Here is a 10,940-nt window from a genome sequence, read left to right as displayed (position 1 = left end):
GAACAATTTTTCAATTCATATTGTTTTTAAAGATGAGCCTACACTCATTGATAATACAATTATGACTATCTGTTCTGTAATGATTTCTACACAGGAGCATAACGTTTTTACTCTGATATTTTCATAATAAATGTTGCCATTGGGTTGTTCCTTTAAATGGGCGTTTCTACTTTGCCTAAGGACGAAGCGATTGGATAGGAGAAGGGAAGTCAGTTTCACACAGATTCTGGGAATTGGATGTAGGTTTCGTTCCATGTTGTTAGTAATATAGTGATCTATAATAGTATGTTGCAATCCCATAAATGATCCTGATCTACTGAAATGTTGTGTCTGAACGGCGTTTTGTTGTTTGGAGTCTCTGTCATGTCCTCAGACAAGGTAATCCATTTATTCCCCCCCTCCACGTTGGCTATTATTCCTACTTCTTCGGTATCGATTTACAGGCTACACTTTTTTTTCATAATGTTTGTAAGTAGCTAGCTGGTCAGTAGTCTCAGATTTCCTTTTCTAACATTAGCTAGCATAAAATCATGAGCATTTTGATCTAACTGTAAATGTCTAGAGACATTCCTGATTTGTAAGTCGCTCTGGATAAGAGCGTCTGCTAAATGACTTAAATGTAAATGTAAATCATGGACACTCTTACAGACAGTTGTGTCTGCTTTGCGTGATGTATTGTTGTCTCTACCTTCTTGCCCTTTGGTGTTTTGTACCCTGTTTTGTTCAGCTACCATGTTGTGCTGCTGGCATGCTGTGTTGTCGCCATGTTATCTTCTTAGGTCTCTATTTATATAATGTTGTCTCTCTTGTCCTATATTTCTATTTAACTTATTTTTAATTCTAGCCCCATCCCCGGGCAGGAGGCCTTTTGGAGGCCGTCATTGTAAACAATAATTTGTTCTTAACTGACTTGACTTGTTAAATAAATGTATTTAGGCTCTAGAAAGTGATGAATCTTTTGCCTGTAGCGTGGTCTGAGGATGAGCTGTCATCTCCACGGGACGTGCGCGTTGACTCTGCTGTGCGTTGGAGCCCCGCCGCAGACAGGCCAGGGATAAAGTACACGGTCCAGTACAGGACGTGAGTATGTCTAGTAGCTGTGGTACATGGCTTAAATCAAATCAAAGTTTATTTGTCTACAACAGGTGTAGTAGACCTTACAGTGAAATGTTTACTTACAGGCTCTAACCAACAGTGCCATTTTTAAGTTAAAAAAGGTTATTAAGTGAACATTAAGTAAAGAAATAAAAACAACAGTTAAAAAGACAGTGAAAAATAACAGTAGAGAGGCTATATACAGTAGAGGGGCTATATACAGTAGAGGGCTATATACAGTAGAGGGGCTATATACAGTAGAGGGGCTATATACAGTAGAGGGGCTATATACAGTATATACAGTAGAGGGCTATATACAGTAGAGGGGCTATATACAGTAGAGGCTATATACAGTAGAGGGGCTATATACAGTAGAGGGGCTATATACAGTAGAGGGCTATATACAGTAGAGGGGCTATATACGGGAGAGGGGCTATATACGGGAGAGAGGCTATATACGGGAGAGGGGCTATATACGGGAGAGAGGCTATATACGGGAGAGGGGCTATATACGGGAGAGGGGCTATATACGGAGAGGGGCTATATACGGGAGAGGGGCTATACGGGAGAGGGGCTATATACGGAGAGGGGCTATATACGGTAGAGGGGTTATATACGGTAGAGGGGCTGTATACGGTAGAGGGCTGTATACGGTAGAGGGGCTGTATACGGTAGAGGGGCTGTATACGGTAGAGGGCTATATACGGTAGAGGGGCTAACCAATAGGAGCCCTTCTTTGCAAACTATTGAACAACCTCCCTGGTCTTTGTGGTTGAAATATGTGCTTTGAAATTCACTGCTCGACTGAGGGACCTTACAGATAAATGTATGTGTGGGATACAGAGGTGGTGCAGTCATTTAAAAAAATTATGTTTAACAGCATTATTGCACACAGTTAGTCGATGCAACTTAATAAATGACATGTTAAGCACATCTTTACTCCTGTTATTTAGGCTTCCCATAACACAGGTTGAATACTTATTGACTCAAGACATGTGAGCTTTTTATTTTCTAATCATTTAAATCAAATTCCACTTTAACATTATGGTGTATTTTATGTGGATCAGTGACATAAAAACCTAAATCGTATCCATTTTAAATTCAAGCTGTAACACAACAGAATGTGGGAAAAAGTCAAGGGTGTGAATACTCTCTGAAGGCAATGTTGATCGGTGTCAAGGGTGTGAGTACTCTCTGAAGGCAATGTTTATCGGTGTCCCAGGTCAGTTGACCAGCAAAAACTCCTGACCCCCTAAGGACAGATGTTTTGCTCGGTTATGACACAGTTATTTCCTCGTCTGAGCCTTCTTTTTAATCCACAGCAGTGATCGCGAGAAGTGGCACAACATTTCGGGCTGTGTTCAGACCGAGCTCACCACCTGTAATATACAGTCTGGATGTGTGATGGTGCGAGTCCTGGCTCAGGAAGGGAACCGCACATCCAGATTCGTCGAAGCCTGTCGACATGGTAACAGATCGTTCCACTTCAGTTATTGATAAACTGTATACAATTTGGATCTGGCCTGTTTCATGTCAAGTCCAAGGCCTAGTCTGCTTCATCAGTAGGCCAGCGCATTGGTAGCATTGTGGTTTGGTGCGAAAGCTTGAGCAACGGTATTTTAAAATCAAGTTCCCCACCCCTTCTCTTTCTGACCCACCCTCTCTTTCTGACCCACCCACCCCTCTCTTTCTGACCCACCCACCCCTCTCCTTCTGACCCACCCACCCCTCTCCTTCTGACCCACCCACCCCTCTCCTTCTGACCTACCCACCCCTCTCTTTCTGACCCACCCCTCTCCTTCTGACACACCCAACCCTCTCCTTCTGACACACCCACCCCTCTCCTTCTGACACACCCACCCCTCTCCTTCTGACCCACCCACCCCTCTCCTTCTGAAACCACCCACCCAGCTGATTCTTGCAGCCCTGAAGTCCAGTTGACCTCAAGGAAGGACTTCTGATGGTCCACATGGTAAAGAACAACCGTCTACTGGAGGATAATGGAGACCATTTTCAGTACCACGTTCAATACGGCCGAGACGGCGAGGAGCTCAAAGTGAGTAGCAACGTGGAAGCAAGCCAGGTTTAAAAAAAAAACTAAAACATTTAAATTAAAAATGAATGCAGGTTTTCTTTATCCAGCACTGAAACACCATATTCATCCAAGGTTTGGGAAATGAATTGGGAAGTTATCAGGCGTTTTGGAGATCCCCACTGTAGGATGTTAGTGTGATCGAAGATGTGTTGATGTGCCTCTCTCTACCCTTGTTTTAGCAGGATCTTTACACCTCCACATCCCTTAAGACCATCGAACGTCTGGATGTGGGCCGGAGGTACTGTGTACAGGTCCGGTATTTATGTTACCAAAAACCCTTTGGAACCCCCAGCGTTCAACATTGTGAGTCCATTCAAGAGTCAGGTGAGGCTCATCCAGGCTCTCTCTGTATTAGTTGACTTGCTATTACCGTTATTCTATCCTCTAATGCAGGTATTCCCAAACTGGGGTACCCCCAAAATATATATATATATATATATATTCTTCACATTTTCAAACAGTTCATTTTATATTTTACTACAACAGGGTTATACATTTGGGTGAGTTTTTTTCTCTCGCCTGGGTAGCCTTGTTTCACTGCCAAAAATAAAATTAAACCATCTAGTTTTCAGCGAAATGACAACACGATGTCAAATACAGGTAGCCTTGTCAAATAATTAACATCCAATCACATTAACCAGGTAGCCTTGTCAAATAATTAACATCCAATCACATTAACCAGGTAGCCTAGTCAAATAATTAACATCCAATCACATTAACCAGGTAGCCTTGTCAAATAATTAACATCCAATCACATTAACCAGGTAGCCTAGTCAAATAATTAACATCCAATCACATTAACCAGGTAGCCTAGTCAAATAATGAACATCCAATCACATTAACCAGGTAGCCTAGTCAAATAATTAACATCCAATCACATTAACCAGGTAGCCTAGTCAAATAATTAACATCCAATCACATTAACCAGGTAGCCTAGTCAAATAATTAACATCCAATCACATTAACCAGGTAGCCTAGTCAAATAATGAACATCCAATCACATTAACCGTTACCCTCTCGCGGGAATTCCACTAACGTTCCGTAGGTAGCTAAACGTAGCTGCTGATCATGTTGGTATCTGTACTGATGGCGAGAAAGCCATGACAGGGAGACAGTGGAGTGCAAGCAGTTGCTCCCGACGCCACTTGGGTACACTGCAGCATCCACCGAGAGGCTCTTGCTGCCAAGGGAATGCCTGACAGCTTGAAAGACATTATGGACACTATAGTGAAAATGGTTAACTTTGTTAAAGCAAGGCCCCTGAACTCTCGTGTATTTTCTGCCCTATGCAATGATATGGGCAGCGACCCATGTAACGCTTTTACAACATACAGAAGTGCGCTGGTTATCAAGGGGCAAAATATTGACACATATTTTTTTTTATTTTATTGAGAGAAGAGCTTAAAGTTTTCTTTACTGACCATAATTTTCACTTGTCTGATGACGAGTTTCTCACACGACTGGCCTATCTGGGTGAAGTTTTTCTCGCCTGAATGATCTGAATCTAGGATTACAGGGACTCTCCGCAACTATTATCAATGTGCGGGACAAAATTGAGGCTGTGATTAAGAAGTTGGAGCTCTTCTCCAGGTCTTTCCATCATTGTATGATTTTTTGTTGTTGTTGTGTGCAAATGAACTCAAGCTTACGGACAATGTCAAATGTGATATAGCGACGCACCTGAGTGAGTTGGGTGCGCAATTACGCTGTTACTTTCCCGAAACGGATGACACAAATAACTAGATTCGTTATCATGCCTTGCCTCCAGTCCACTTACCGATATCTGAACAATTGCAACAAGCAGTTCTGTGAAAATTGTATTTAATCAGAAGCCACTGCCAGATTTCTGGATAGGGCTGCGCTCAGAGTATCCTGCCTTGGCAAATCACGCTGTTAAGACACTGATGCCCTTTGCAACCACGTACCTATGTGAGAATGGATTCTCGGCCCTCACTAGCATAAAAAAATACAGGCACAGACTGTGTGGAAATGTATTTAAGACTGAGCCTCTCTCCAATACAACTCAACATTGCAGAGTTGGGTGCATCCTTTCAAGCACACCCTTCTCATTAACCTGTGGTGAGTTATTCACCATTTTTGATGAACAAATAAGGTTTTACATGTAAGATGGTTAAATAAAGAGCAAAATGATTGATTATTATTATATTATTTGTGCCCTGGTCCTATAAGAGCTCTTTGTCACTTGCCACGAGCCAGGCTGTGACAATAACTCACACTCATTCTTGTGTTTAATAAATGTATCGTTGTGTGTGTGTGTGTGTGTGTGTGTGTGTGTGTGTGTGTGTGTGTGTGTGTGTGTGTGTGTGTGTGTGTGTGTGTGTGTGTGTGTGTGTGTGTGTGTGTGTGTGTGTGTGTGTGTGTGTGTGTGTGTGTGTGTGTGTGTGTGTGTGTGTGTGTGTGGCAGGCTTACAATGATCGCAAAAAAAACAAAAACATTTGAGTGCGCTGACCCTGGTTCTAGAGGGGGTACAGCTGACCCTGGTTCTAGAGGGGGTGCGCAGCTGGAGGTTGAATGTTTGAAGGGGTACGGGATGATAAGAAGTTTGGGAACCACTATTCTAATGATAACAGTTCGCCTAGTAACTCCTCATTCTCTCTCTCAAAACACTCAAAGGCCAGTTTTAAGTACACCACCTCGTTCGCGAAAATGGTTCGCTACCTACAGACAGTGAGTCACGTGGCCGTGCATTCGGATAGTATTCAGACCCCTTGACTATTTCCACATTTTGTTACGTTACAGCCTTATTCTAAAATTGATTACATACTTTTTTCCCCCCTCGTCAATCTAAATGAAATACTCCATAATACATCCTTAACAGCCTGACTTCTTCGGGGCACGGAAACATTTCCAAATTGGTATCAATTGACCTAATGTGTGCCATGAAAAAAAAATCCCCCACACCATTACACCACTGCCACCAACCTTGGCTTTTTCCTCATTTTGGTACATTACAGCCTTTTATTAAAAAATATATATATATTGTAAAAAAGTTTGGACACCTACTCATTCAAGGGTGTTTCTTTACTTTGACTATTTTCTACATTGTAGAATAATAATGAAGACATCAAAACTATGAAATAACACACATGGAATCATGTAGTAACCAAGAAAGTGTTGAACAGATATTTATATTTGAGATTCTTCAAAGTAGTCACCCTTTGCCTTGATTACAGCTTTGCACACTCTTGGCATTCTCTCAACCAGCTTCACCTGGAATGCTTTTCCAACAGTCTTAAAGAAGTTCCCACATATGCTAAGCACTTGTTGGTGGCTTTTCCTTCACTCTGCGGTCCAACTCATCCCAAACCATCTCAATTGGGTTGAGGTTGGGTGATTGTGGAGGCCAGGTCGTCTGATACAGCACTCCATCACCCTTCTTCTTGGTCAAGTAGCCCCATACACAGCCTGGAGGTGTGTTCTGGGTCATTGTCCTGTAGAAAAACAAATGATAGTCCCACTAACGCAAACCAGATGGGATGGCGTATCACTGCAGAATGCTGTTTAAGTGTACCTTGAATTCTATATACACCAGCAAAGCACTCCCACACCACCTCCTCCATGCTTCAAGTACTGAGTAAAGAGACTGATATTTCAGGCAAGCTGCACTGCTTCTTGACACAATGCCCACATAACCCGGAAGCCAGCCAATGTGTCGAAGGAAACGCCTGGCAACCGTATCAGCATGCACTGTGCCCGGCCCGCCACAGCGTGATGGGACAAGGACATCCCCTAACCTGGACGACGCTGGGCCAATGGTGTTCTTCAGCTTGCAAGCCTCCCCCTTTTTCCTCCAAACATAACGATGGTCATTATGGCCAAACATTTCTATTTTTGTTTCATCAGACCAGAGGACATTTCTCCAAAAAGTACGATCTTTGTCCCCATGTGCAGTTGCAAACCATAGTCTGGCTTTTTTATGGCGGTTTTGGAGCAGTGGCTTCTTCCTTGCAGAGCGGCCTTTCAGGTTATATTGATGTAGGACTTGTTTTACTGTGGATACAGATACTCTTGTACCTGTTTCCTCCAACATCTTCACAAGGTCCTTTGCTGTTGTTTTGGGATTGATTCGCACTTTTCGCACCAAAGTACGTTCATCTCTAGGAGACAGAACGCGGTTCCTCCACATTCAACTTAGTGTATGTAAACTTCTGACCCACTGGAATTGTGATACAGTGAATTACAAGTTAAATAATCTGTCTGTAAACAATTGTTGGAAAGATTATTTGTGTCATGCACAAAGTAGACGTCCTAACCGACTTGCCAAAACTATAGTTTGTTAATAAGAAATTTGTGAAGTGGTTGAATAACGATAATGACTCCAACCGAAGTGTATGTAAACTTCCGACTTCAACTGTATCTATATGAATCTATATTGATAGATGGATATATCTATATCGCTCCCTATTTCTCTGTGTGAGATGTGTGTTATCTTCTTTTACAGAAAGGACACAGAAAAAGAAGATTGTGGCGATCGGTGTGACCTCTACCATCCTGTTGGGTGTCTTGGTAGTGGGTCTTACGCTCTTCATCTATAGGCACCATACGAAAATCAAACAGTTCCTTCAGCCCCCACTACGGTTACCAGACCACTATTGTGAGGTACGTCTTTCCACGGATAGAGTGATCATAGATGTGTTGTTTCATGTGATAACAGCGTCTGTTCTTATGGGTGCCTGTCAACTAAATACCTAGGCGGCAGGGTAGCCTAGTGGTTAGAGCGTTGGACTAGTAACCGAAAGGTTGCAAGTTCAAATCCCCGAGCTGACAAGGTAAAAAATCTGTCGTTCTGCCCCTGAACAGGCAGTTAACCCACTGTTCCTAGGCCGTCATTGAAAATAAGAATTTGTTCTTCTTAACTGACTTGCCTAGTAAAATAAAGGTAAAAATTTAGTCAAATTTTAGTCTCATCACAGTTTGTAATACCTCCTTTACCTATAGTAAACACACAGTGTCTCCTGAAATTATTCTTACCCCTTGACATATTCCACGTTTTGATGTTGTTACAGCCTAAATTCCAAATGGATTTCATTTATTTTTCACCCATCTACATACGATACCCCATAATGACAAAGTGAAAACATGTTTCTAGAAATGTTGGCAAATTTATTGACAATGAATTACAGATATAATTTTCTTTAACTATTAAGTATTCACAATCCTTTGGTATGAAACTCCAAACTGAGTTCAGGCGCATCCAATTTACTTTTATGGTCCTTGAGATGCATGGAAGAATTGGAGAAAAATCTCCACATCCAGATGTGCAAAGCTGATACAGACATACCCAAGACGAATGTGTCGAGGGGTTTGAATACTTTCCGACGCCATTGTATGTGACCTATAGGTTAATGAGGCATTACAAATGTGATGTGACAAAAACAGAGGGCATTTAGTTAACTAAAATGATAATAAATAAATAAATAAAACCAATATGTCCCTGTTTTCATGATTTTGATAATGACTAGACTAAATCATTGTTCAAATAATAAAAATGACAATGCTATTTAATCTATTTATTTTAGTCTAAATTATTCAGATTAGATTAAATCTATTCAAAAAAAAAGTGCCAAAATGAACAGGCATCTGTTAATGGGACTCCCTTGCATAAATAAAATGCATCAGTTGCCTTGTGCGAGCCAGAATGGCCCATAGGGCAGGAGGTGCATCAGTTGCCTTGTGCGAGCCAGAATGGCCCATAGGGCAGGAGGTGCATCAGTTGCCTTGTGCGAGCCAGAATGGCCCATAGGGCAGGAGGTGCATCAGTTGCCTTGTGCGAGCCAGAATGGCCCATAGGGCAGGAGGTGCATCAGTTGCCTTGTGCGAGCCAGAATGGCCCATAGGGCAGGAGGTGCATCAGTTGCCTTGTGCGAGCCAGAATGGCCCATAGGGCAGGAGGTGCATCAGTTGCCTTGTGCGAGCCAGAATGGCCCATAGGGCAGGAGGTGCATCAGTTGCCTTGTGCGAGCCAGAATGGCCCATAGGGCAGGAGGTGCATCAGTTGCCTTGTGCGAGCCAGAATGGCCCATAGGGCAGGAGGTGCATCAGTTGCCTTGTGCGAGCCAGAATGGCCCATAGGGCAGGAGGTGCATCAGTTGCCTTGTGCGAGCCAGAATGGCCCATAGGGCAGGAGGTGCATCAGTTGCCTTGTGCGAGCCAGAATGGCCCATAGGGCAGGAGGTGCATCAGTTGCCTTGTGCGAGCCAGAATGGCCCATAGGGCAGGAGGTGCATCAGTTGCCTTGTGCGAGCCAGAATGGCCCATAGGGCAGGAGGTGCATCAGTTGCCTTGTGCGAGCCAGAATGGCCCATAGGGCAGGAGGTGCATCAGTTGCCTTGTGCGAGCCAGAATGGCCCACAGGGCAGGAGGTGCATCAGTTGCCTTGTGCGAGCCAAAATGGCCCACAGGGCAGGAGGTGCATCAGTTGCCTTGTGCGAGCCAGAATGGCCCATAGGGCAGGGGCCTGTTTTTGTGGCGTTAGGCCCCTTGATGTACAAGTAGCTTACAACCACTGGACAAAGCACTAACAACTTTCACGATGGGGTTTATTTTCCAGTACCTGTCAGGGGTGTTCCCCCAGCAGGACCTGTCCCTCACAACCAGTCCCTGTGAAGAACGGCATGATCTCATCTCCATCGTCTGCCTTGAAGAGGACCTGATTCCTGAGTCTGACAGAGAACAGGATTATGACTCACCTAATGGACTGGATTTCTTAGATCATTATGAATGATCCTGTGACTTCAGACATGAGACTTTTGCACTCCATTAGGATTTGAGATGAACTTGATAGCGTCAGAACATTAACTAGGGGCGGCAGGTAGCCTATTGGTTAGAGCAGGTAGCCTATTGGTTAGAGCAGGTAGCCTATTGGTTAGAGCAGGTAGCCTATTGGTTAGAGCAGGTAGCCTATTGGTTAGAGCAGGTAGCCTATTGGTTAGAGCAGGTAGCCTATTGGTTAGAGCAGGTAGCCTAGTGGTTAGCGTGTTGGGTCAGTAACCGAAAGGTTGCTGGATCGAATCCCTGAGCTGACAAGGTAAACATATGTCGTTCTGCCCCTGAGCAAGGCAGTTAACCCACTGTTCCCCGGTAGGCCGTCATTGTAAATAAGAATTTGTTGAACTGATTTGCTTAGTGAAATAGTTTTATAGTAGGCCTGGCTATTGCACTGTTTCCACTCAGCTACCACCATTATTGTTGATCAAAAGAAAACTATTTTACAATAAAGTAAACTTCTGTGGGTATTTTAGTTTGCTCTGCAACTGGGGCCAGAGAAAGGTGCTTGTGTTTCAGTAATTACACCTACCCAGTAGCTGGATTTTCATTGGATAATAATAGGTGCAATCAGGTAGTCCAGCTAAAAAATAGAACCGCTATACATTTCTAAATCATTTTAGGAACGTGCTGAGGTTTTCTGGAAAAGTAAGAAAGTGTCCTTGGGCCAGGACTTAAATTGGGGATTTTTGTTTTTTTACATTACTGCTGTATATTACAAATCTGTACATGTTACACTATTTCTAAGTATTAAAAAATCATTCAAATGTTTAATGGGGTACTTTGGGATTTAAGCAATGCTAACTATCGTTAGTGCTAACCACCGTTAGTGCTAACCACCGTTAGTGCTAACTACCGTTAGTGCTAACCACCGTTAGTGCTAACCACCGTTAGTGCTAACTACCGTTAGTGCTAACCACCGTTAGTGCTAACTATCGTTAGTGCTAACCACCGTTAGTGCTA

The 10,940-nt window shown here is 43.2% G+C and overlaps 1 pseudogene; it reads left to right on the top strand.

Annotated features, from left to right (window-relative positions):
• The first annotated feature begins 222 nt into the window (after positions 1–222).
• On the top strand, positions 223–10,136 carry LOC124044268 (annotated as a pseudogene).
• Positions 10,137–10,940: the final 804 nt, after the last annotated feature.

The sequence above is a fragment of the Oncorhynchus gorbuscha genome, linkage group LG09 (genome assembly GCF_021184085.1).
Source record: "Oncorhynchus gorbuscha isolate QuinsamMale2020 ecotype Even-year linkage group LG09, OgorEven_v1.0, whole genome shotgun sequence".
Lineage (NCBI taxonomy): Eukaryota > Metazoa > Chordata > Actinopteri > Salmoniformes > Salmonidae > Oncorhynchus > Oncorhynchus gorbuscha.
This window is presented reverse-complemented; position numbering and strand designations above follow the sequence as displayed.